The sequence below is a fragment of the Podarcis bocagei genome (genome assembly GCF_964188305.1).
Source record: "Podarcis bocagei genome assembly, chromosome: 9".
NCBI lineage: Eukaryota > Metazoa > Chordata > Lepidosauria > Squamata > Lacertidae > Podarcis > Podarcis bocagei.
This window is the reverse complement of record NC_138134.1, coordinates 507640-518402: the sequence shown is the minus strand read 5'-3', so window position 1 is coordinate 518402 and position 10763 is coordinate 507640.

The following is a 10763-nucleotide window of genomic DNA, read 5'->3' as shown; positions in this document are numbered from 1 at the left end:
CGGCAGTGCTGGTGGTGGTGGACTTGTTTTCCAAGATGGCACATTTCATTCCGTGCGCTAAGGTGGCCACGGCGGAGCAAACCGCCAAACTGTTCATAGACCACGTGTTCAAGGTTCACGGTCTGCCACGGTCTATTCTGTCCGACCGGGGGCGGCAGTTCATCTCGAATTTCTGGCAGAAGCTGATGGGCTTCCTGAACGTCAAGATCAACCTGGCGTCGGCGAGACACCCGCAGACCAACGGGCAAGCGGAGCGGGTCAATGCCATCATGCAGCAGTACCTGAGATGTTATGCGAATCAACAGCCTGCGACGTGGGTGGATTACCTGCCGCTCGCCGAGTTCGCCTACAACAACACGAAGCACGTGTCCACGGGGGTCACGCCGTTCTTCGCCAACAACGGGAGGCACCCCAGAACCTTCCCGGGACTGGAAAGAATGGGGGAGGGGGAGCCGCAGACAGCAGATGCGTTCGCGTCGGAGTTGCAGGAAGTCCACGATCAGCTGCGGCGGCACCTGGAGCTGGCCAAACACGCATACAAGGTACAAGCGGACAAACACAGAAGGGTTGGCGAAGAGATCCATGTGGGAGACTGGGTCTGGTTAGCAGCCCACGCAGTACCGGCCAGGTCGTTGGCCAAGAAGAAACTAGGGCATAAGCAACTGGGGCCCTACCAAGTCGAAGAGCAGGTCAACCCGGTAGCTTTCAGGCTGGCGCTTCCGGAGGGTTCCAGAATGCATCCGGTGTTCCACAGATCGGTGCTCACTCCCTACAAGGCACCGCACAGGTTTCAGGAACCCGGAACGGCACCGAGTCCACTCAGAGAAAGAACCGGGCACGCGGGAGTGGCACAGGAGGAGCGCATCAACGAAGTCACGGAGATTTTGGACTCCAGATGGGGGAAAGAGGGGGTAGAATACTTTCTCGCCAAGGAGGGCACCCAGGCCAGTGCGAACAGCTGGGTGCCGGGCTACGCCTTGGACGAACCTCTGCTCAAAGACGAGTTTCATGCCCTCTTCCCACATAGGCCAATGCCAGAAGACTTTTTCGACGACTGGCTTTTCACGCCCACGCTTTCTGCCAGCATGTTCCGGGGGTTCGACTCGGACGAGGACCCGATACGAGACGCCCGTTCCCCGGAGGGGTCACCCTCGGGATCTGCCTCAGTACCCTCGTATTGGTGGGACGACAGACCAGAGGAGCAGTGGCGCAGGAAGTGGCTGGAAGGTCCAGGACGAGCAACGCCGCCAGGAGGAAGTGAGGGAGAGACGGACATGGACGTTCTCGGGGACGACCCTGGTTTCGAGCACGGCGGCACAGAGATGGAAGCGGAAGTGACCGTCGTCGACGAGGGCAGGGAGGAAGAACCGGGAGACTTCAGATGGAGGCCCGCCACGGGAAGCGAACGGTATCCGACGTTCATCCCTGTGACACAGCAGCACCCAGCTCCCGCACCGAAAGGAGGGGAGGGGGGAACGGGGGGCTTCGAGGGGGGAATGGATGTCAGGGGTTCAGGAGCAGAGGCAAGAGCAAGGGAGGAAACAGAGAGCGAAGGGGAGGAGGCAGAAGAAAAGATGAGTGATGACGACGACCCAAGATCTCCGAGCCTTTCCAGTGAATCAGAAGATTCACAGAAAGGAGCACCAGTGGCCAGGGCAAGGGGGGAGTCTAGGGGGGCACCCCAGGAAGATAGAGCCAGAGGGGACTCAGAGGAGAGCAGTTGGAAATCGGGACCAGCGTCACCGCCAGAGAGCAGGGAAGAGGAAGGGAGCCAGGGAGCAAGCGCTGGCAGCTCACAACAGGAGGGAGGGCATGAGTCAGGAGTGGCCACACCTCCATCGGGGAGCGAAGAAACGGTCAGACGGAAAGTGGAAGGTTGGGCGCGCGCGCCAAGTTCAAATGCACAGGAAAGTGACGCAGTAGGCAGCCCTGAAAGAGAGCCAGGTCCTAAAGCCCGGCGCAAGGAGACAGGGGGGTCCAGGGGGTCAGCGTCAGAAGAATCCAGGAAGGAAGAGACCCCGAGGGGCAGAGGGACCCAGAGGAGAACAGTCAGGCGGAAAAGGTGGAGCAGGGCTAGGATATTAAGTTGGTGCACAAGGGGCGGAGACTCAGACGGAGCTTCGCCGATCTAGCCACTAGACGTAGAGTTGCACGCAGCAGCTTGAGAATGGAAACTGTAATTCAATAAAGACTTTTACTTAATGATCGCTGGCTAGCGTGATCCTCTGTGAGCTAGGATCTTGAAGCAGCTCTGACTACACCAATTTGAAATAAACCCAATCAGAGCTTTCTCATCTTCTTTTTATGTAGAAGGAACCCAAAACACCTTTTTGCTTATTCGTGTTCTTTCTACGCATAAGGAAAAGAAAAGATGGTTGTCAGGGGTTCAGGAGCAGAGGCAAGGGCAAGGGAGGAAACAGAGAGCGAGGGGGAGGAGGCAGAAGAAAAGATGAGTGATGACGACGACCCGAGATCTCCGAGTCTCTCCAGTGAATCAGAAGATTCACAGAAAGGAGCACCAGTGGCCAGGGCAAGGGGGGAGCCTAGGGGGACACCCCAGGAAGATAGAGCCAGAGGGGACTCAGAGGGGAGCAGTTGGAAATCGGGACCAGCGTCACCGCCAGAGAGCAGGGAAGAGGAAGGGCGCCAGGGAGCAAGCGCTGGCAGCTCACAACAGGGGGGAGGGCACGAGTCAGGAGTGGCCACACCTCCATCGGGGAGCGAAGAAACGGTCAGACGGAGAGTGGAAGGTTGGGCGCGCGCGCCAAGTTCAAATGCACAGGAAAGTGACGCAGTAGGCAGCCCAGAAAGGGAGCCAGGTCCTAAAGCCCGGCGCAAGGAGACAGGAGGTTCCGGGGGGTCGGCGTCAGAAGAATCCCGGAAGGAAGAGACCCCGGGGGGCAGAGGGACCCAGAGGAGAACAGTCAGGCGGAAAAGGTGGAGCAGGGCTAGGATATTAAGTTGGTGCTCAAGGGGCGGAGACTCAGACGGAGCTTCGCCGATCTAACCACTAGACGTAGAGTTGCACGCAGCAGCTTGAGAATGGAAACTGTAACTCAATAAAGACTTTTACTTAATGATCGCTGGCTAGCGTGATCCTCTGTGAGCTAGGATCTGGAAGCAGCTCTGACAGTAAGCTCCGTCCCCTAATTGTGGGCATCTACGGCCTCAAGGAGAGGAGAGGAAGCGGGTGCCTACTAGCGAGCTCACAAACGGCAGACAACATGACGGCTGAGCAGCAGATAGCGGAACTCAGAGAAGCAGTGTCACAACTGAATGCCGAGGCTCTCGCATCCAGGAAGAGAGAGGAGGAGGCAGCTGCCGCCTACAGGGATCTCCAGGTCAGGTTGGACATGCTTACGAAGCAAGGGCAACTGACACCCAAACAGGAGGGAATTGGGTTGGGGAGACGAACAGGCGGTCTGGTCTCTCACTTCGATGGGAACCTGCAACAGTACCCCAACTTTAGAGCAGATGTAATGTGTGCACTGCAACTGCTGAACAAAGACTTTAGAGATGAACAAGAGAAAGTGGGATTCATCATGTCCCATTTGCATGGAGATGCTAAAGCATGGCTGCGCAATTTGTGGAGGGATAAGGATCCGGCGCTCCAAAATGCGGATGCCTTTATTAAAGCGATGGATGGGTGCTTTTTATCAAGCATTGACGTGGATCTTGCTCGGCAGCAGATACATGGACTGAAGCAAGGGAGGGCCAGCGTAAGGCAGTACCATGCCCGCTTTTTCGCTTTGGTCAGTGCCCTGGAATGGGACAGAGATTCGGCTCCGGTAAGAGACCTGTTTTGGGAGGGATTGCACGGCTCGGTTAAAGATGAAATTGCGAGGGGGGAGAGACCCCGGACCACGCAGGAGATCGTTCAGAGGGCGCTGGCGGTGGGGGTGCGGCTGGAAAAACGTCCGTGGAGCAGGGACGAAGGGCGTGGAGGGCGCGAACCAGCCAGGGGCTCCTCCTTCCTTCCCAGAGAAGCAGCGCGTGCGCAATCCACGCCTCCGCCTGGAGGAGGGACGGAACCTATGGAGGTTGGAAGTGCAAGGGCTCAGTCAGCAGCCAGAGCCCTAGCGCCGGCAGCAGTGAAAGCGAAGCCTCCTAGAGGGAACAGGAAGTGTTACATCTGCGATGATCCGCAGCATATGGCGAAAGAGTGTCCCCGGAGGCTCCACCAGCACACTGCAGCCTCAGCAATGGTAACTGCAGCAACGCAGCAGGGAAACGACGCAGTCTGGCTGGAGGAAGAGGCACTGGGGCCCAGCCAGACGTATCAGTGAAGAAGTCCCCAGAGATTTTACAGCCCATGGACCCCCTCCCGCCCAAACCAGTAGTGAGGCTCACCGCATCGCTCCAGCTGCCCAATGGAATCACCATGGACGTGCCAATCACCATTGACTCAGGAAGCAATGCGGACTTTATAGGGCAGGACTTTGTCGACCGGCACGCTATACAGTTGCTGCCTGCCACGCTGCCCCTGCAGGTTGTCACGGTGGATGGCAGGGAGCTGCTAGGGGGGCAAGTGGTGAAGCAGACGCCACCAATGGTGATGCGACTTGGGAATCACAGGGAAATCATCAGCTTCAACGTCACTCAACTATCAGACACGCCCATTGTATTGGGCATGAGTTGGCTGGACAAGCACAGCCCAACGCTGGCTTGGTACCAGAGGCAGCTGACCTTCGGCTCTTCCTTTTGTGCTGAACACTGCATCGTGCCCCGGCAGGAAGGAGAGGAAGAGGAGTCACAGCTGCAGCTAGGCACGCTGCAAGCGGTTCCCCACAAGTACGCAGAATTTTTGGAGGTTTTCTGCGAGAAGGAGGCAGACAGGCTACCCCCCCACAGACCATATGACTGCAAAATTGACCTGCTGCCGGGGGCGGCGCTGCCCAAAGGGAAGCTGTATTCCATGTCTGAGGACGAACTGCAGGAACTCAAGGAGTTCATAGATCACAATTTGGAGCGCGGTTTCATCCGAGAGTCCAAGGCAGCGGGGGGCAGTCCTGTATTCTTTGTTAAGAAGCGGGACACGCCCCAAAAAAGGCTGGTAGTGGACTATCGCATCTTAAACAGTGTGACCAAGCCATCGGACTTCCCCATGCCCTGAATCGACGACCTCCTCGCAAAGGTACGGAAGGGCAGCGTGTTCACCAAGTTGGACCTGCGAGGGGCGTACAACCTCATTCGCATGCGGGAAGGAGATGAGTGGAAGACAGCCATGTTCACGCCCCTGGGCACCTACGAATATAGAGTTATGCCTTTTGGATTGCAAAATGGCTCCCACGTTTTTCAAGCGTTCATGCATCACGTGTTGGCCGGGCTCCTCTACAAGACGTGCGTCTGTTTCTTGGATGACATCCTGATCTTTTCGGAATCGCAGCAGGAGCATGACAGACACGTCAAGGAAGTACTGAGCAGACTACAGCAGCATAGGCTTTACGCCAAGCTGGAGAAGTGCCAATTCGACGTGACGGAGGTGGATTTCCTGGGCTACAAGTTGTCTGACAAGGGGCTCGCCATGGACAGCGCCAAGGTTCGAGCAGTGTTGGATTGGAAAAGCCCACGCAACCGGAAGGAGGTCCAACGGTTTGTCGGCTTCGCGAATTTCTATCGCAAGTTTATCAAAGGCTTTGCCATGCAGACAGCGGCCATCACGGACACGCTCAGCTCCAAGAAAAAGAAGTTCATCTGGACAGAGCAGGCGGAGCAGTCCTTTCAGGCACTCAAGCGTCTCTTCGCGTCGGAAGAGCAGCTGCTTCATGTCAACCCCAGCAGGCCGATGAGGGTGGAGACAGACGCTTCGGACAGAGCCGTGGGAGCAGTCCTGCTGCAGAAAGACCCGCAGGGGGTTTGGAGGCCAGGAGCGTTTTACTCCAGGAAGCTCAGCAAGTCTGAACAGAACTACACCATCTGGGACAGGGAGTTGCTGGCCATTCATGCAGCGTTCAAAGCGTGGAGGCACTTCCTGATCGGCGCCAAGCACACGGTGCAGGTCTGCACGGACCACAAGAATCTGGAGCACTGGCGCACGGCACAGTTCCTGAACCAGAGGCAGATACGTTGGGCTGAGTTCTTTGCGAACTTCGACTTCCGAATAGAGTATGTCCCGGGGGACACCAACATCATGGCGGATGCTCTCTCCCGTAAGCCGCAGTATCTGGAGGAGGCAACGCCAGCGGCTGCCATGCACATCTTCGCACCCACAGTGTGGGCGTGCGCTGCGGCAACAGTTGACCTGGAGGCGGTGCGACGAGCGTTGCAGGATGACTCCTTCGCGCAAGCAAATATGGCAGAGGTGCAGAGGGGCACGGCAGCGACCGACGAGTTCCAGCTGCGAGATGGATTGCTCATCCGTAAAGGGGCCATCTACGTGCCGGGAGAAGAACTTCGCGCCAAGGTACTGCAGCAGCTGCACGACGTGCCCACTGCCGGGCACTTCGGCAAGGAAAAGACGGTGGAATTAGTCGCCAGAGACTTCTGGTGGCCCGGAATGAGAGGGGAAGTCGCGGACTACGTAGCGAGATGTGACACCTGCCAGAGGGCCAAACCAGTGCACAGACCGCCGGCCGGACTGTTGGAACCGCTGCAAACTCCGACGAACCATGGGAGAGAGTGGCCCTGGACTATGTCACGGATCTGCCCAGCTCGAGGGGCAAGACGGCCGTGCTGGTGGTGGTGGACTTGTTCTCCAAGATGGCACATTTCATTCTGTGTGCTAAGGTGGCCACGGCGGAACAAACCGCCAAACTGTTCATAGACCACGTGTTCAAGGTTCACGGTCTGCCGCAGTCTATTCTGTCCGACCGAGGGCGACAGTTCATCTCGAATTTCTGGCAGAAGCTGATGGGCTTCCTGAACGTCAAGATCAACCTGGCATCGGCTAGACACCCGCAGACCAACGGGCAAGCGGAGCGGGTCAATGCCATCATGCAGCAGTACCTGAGATGTTATGCGAATCAACAGCCTGCGACGTGGGTGGATTACCTGCCTCTTGCCGAGTTCGCCTACAACAACACGAAGCACGTGTCCACGGGGGTCACGCCGTTCTTCGCCAACAACGGGAGGCACCCCAGAACCTTCCCGGGACTTGAAAGAATGGGGGAGGGGGAGCCGCAGACAGCAGATGCGTTCGCATCGGAGTTGCAGGAGGTCCACGATCAGCTGCGGCGGCACCTGGAGCTGGCCAAACACGCATACAAGGTACAAGCGGACAAACACAGAAGGGTTGGAGAAGAGATCCATGTGGGAGACTGGGTCTGGTTAGCAGCCCACGCAGTGCCGGCCAGGTCGTTGGCGAAGAAGAAACTAGGGCATAAGCAACTGGGGCCCTACCAAGTCGAAGAGCAGGTCAACCCGGTGGCTTTCCAGCTGGCGCTTCCGGAGGGTTCCAGGATGCATCTGGTGTTCCACAGATCGGTGCTCACTCCCTACAAGGCAACGCACAGGTTTCAGGAACCAGGAACGGCACCGAGTCCGCTCAGAGAGAGAACCGGGCAAGCGGGAGTGGCACTGGAGGAGCGCATCAACGAAGTCACGGAGATTTTGGACTCCAGATGGGGGGAAGAGGGGGTAGAATACCTTCTCGCCAAGGAGGGCACCCTGGCCAGTGCCAACAGCTGGGTGCCGGGCTACGCTTTGGACGAACCTCTGCTCAAAGACGAGTTTCATGCCCTCTTCCCACATAGGCCAATGCCAGAAGACTTTTTCGACGACTGGCTTTTCACGCCCACGCTTTCCGCCAGCGCGTTCCGGGGGTTCGACTCGGAGGAGAAACCGACACGAGACGCCCGTTCCCCGGAGGGGTCACCCTCGGGATCTGCCTCAGAACCCTCGTATTGGTGGGACGATAGACCAGAGGAGCAGTGGCGCAGAAAGTGGCTGGAGGGTCCAGGACGAGCAACGCCGCCAGGAGGAAGCGAGGGAGAGACGGACATGGACGTTTTCGGGGACGACCCAGGTTTCGAGCACGGCGGCACAGAGATGGAAGCGGAGGTGACCGTCGTCGACGAGAGCAGGGAGGAAGAACCGGAAGACTTCAGATGGAGGCCCGCCACGGGAAGCGAACTGTATCCGACATTCGTCCCCCTGACACAGCAGCACCCAGCTCCCACACCGGAAGGAGGGGAGGGGGGAAGAGGGGGCTTCGAGGGGGGGATGGATGTCAGGGGTTCAGGAGCAGAGGCAAGGGCAAGGGAGGAAACAGAGAGCGAGGGGGAGGAGGCAGAAGAAAAGATGAGTGATGACGACGACCCGAGATCTCCGAGTCTCTCCAGTGAATCAGAAGATTCACAGAAAGGAGCACCAGTGGCCAGGGCAAGGGGGGAGCCTAGGGGGACACCCCAGGAAGATAGAGCCAGAGGGGACTCAGAGGGGAGCAGTTGGAAATCGGGACCAGCGTCACCGCCAGAGAGCAGGGAAGAGGAAGGGCGCCAGGGATCAAGCGCTGGCAGCTCACAACAGGGGGGAGGGCACGGGTCAGGAGTGGCCACACCTCCATCGGGGAGTGAAGAAACGGTCAGACGGAGAGTGGAAGGTTGGGCGCGCGCGCCAAGTTCAAATGCACAGGAAAGTGACGCAGTAGGCAGCCCGGAAAGGGAGCCAGGTCCTAAAGCCCGGCGCAAGGAGACAGGAGGTTCCGGGGGGTCGGCGTCAGAAGAATCCCGGAAGGAAGAGACCCCGGGGGGCAGAGGGACCCAGAGGAGAACAGTCAGGCGGAAAAGGTGGAGCAGGGCTAGGATATTAAGTTGGTGCTCAAGGGGCGGAGACTCAGACGGAGCTTCTCCGATCTAACCAGTAGACGTAGAGTTGCACGCAGCAGCTTGAGAATGGAAACTGTAACTCAATAAAGACTTTTACTTAATGATCGCTGGCTAGCGTGATCCTCTGTGAGCTAGGATCTGGAAGCAGCTCTGACAATGGTGTTGTGTTATTTTGGTCTCATTGCACAAACTTTGCTATTTCTGTGTCAATGTGCATTAACAGCACAGAACACGACATGAAGAAAGCGCAATCCAAGATTATTCTTTCTATGTAGCTCGCACCTAAAACAACCTTTTTCGCTTTGTTTAGGGTTCTTACACTTTACTTTTCTATTTGTGGGTGAATGAACACCGAAAGGGCAATCGAAGCTTATTCGTCCTTTTTCTATTGAGAAAAGCAATATTCGACCTTTGCCTCTTGCGATGGAACCAAAACACCTATGCTTGATGTGCGCTGGTAACAAACATGTCACACTGTGATTTTTGGTTGAATGTGCATTCTAACCCCAAAAACACCAATTTGAAATAAACCCAATCAGAGCTTTCTCATCTTCTTTTTATGTAGAAGGAACCCAAAACACCTTTTTGCTTATTCGTCTTCTTTCTACGCATAAGGAAGCTAAAAGATGGTGTCAGGGGTTCAGGAGCACAGGCAAGGGCAAGGGAGGAAACAGAGAGCGAGGGGGAGGAGGCAGAAGAGAAGATGAGTGATGACGACGGCCCGAGATCTCCGAGCCTTTCCAGTGAATCAGAAAATTCACAGAAAGGGGCACCAGTGGTCAGGGCAAGGGGGGAGCCTAGGGGGACACCCCAGGAAGATAGAGCCAGAGGGGACTCCGAGGGGAGCAGTTGGAAATCGGGACCAGCGTCACAGCCAGAGAGCAGGGAAGAGGAAGAGCGCCAGAGATCAAGCGCTGGCAGCTCGCAACAGGGGGGAGGGCACGAGTCAGGAGTGGCCACACCTCCATCGGGGAGCGAAGAAACGGTCAGACGGAAAGTGGAAGGTTGGGCGCGCGCGCCAAGTTCAAATGCACAGGAAAGTGACGCAGTAGGCAGCCAGGAGAGGGAGCCAGGTCCTAAAGCCCGGCGCAAGGAGACAGGGAGTTCCGGGGGGTCGGCGTCAGAGGAATCCCGGAGGGAGGAGACCCCGGGGGGCAGAGGGACCCAGAGGAGAGCAGTCAGGCGGAAAAGGTGGAGCAGGGCTAGGATATTAAGTTGGTGCACAAGGGGCGGAGACTCAGACGGAGCTTCGCCGATCTAGCCATTAGACGTAGAGTTGCACGTAGCAGCTTGAGAATGGAAACTGTAACTCAATAAAGACTTTTACTTAATGACCGCTGGCTAGCGTGATCCTCTGTGAGCTAGGATCTTGAAGCAGCTCTGACAGTAAGCTCCGTCTCTAAAAATTGTGGGCATCTACAGCCTCGAGGAGAGGAGAGAAGCAGGTGCCTACTAGCTAGCTCACAAACGGCAGACAACATGACGGCTGAGCAGCAGATAGAGGAACTCAGAAAAGCAGTGTCACAACTGACTGCCGAGGCTCTTGCATCCAGGAAGAGAGAGGAGGAGGCAGCTGCCGCCTGCAGGGATCTCCAGGTCAGGTTGGACATGCTTACGAAGCACGGGCAACTGACACCCAAACAGGAGGGAATTGGGTTGGCGAGACGAACAGGCGGGCTGGTCTCTCACTTCGATGGGAATTTGCAACAGTACCCCAATTTTAGAGCAGATGTAATGTGTGCACTGCAACTGCTGGACAAAGACTTTAGAGATGAGCAAGAGAAAGTGGGGTTCATCATGTCCCATTTGCATGGGGAAGCTAAAGCATGGCTACGCAATTTGTGGAGGGATAAGGATCCAGCGCTCCAAAATGCGGATGCCTTTATTAAAGCGATGGATGGGTGTTTCTTATCAAGCATTGACGTGGATCTTGCTCGGCAGCAGATACATGGACTTAAACAAGGAAGGGCCAGCGTAAGGCAGTATCATGCCCGCTTT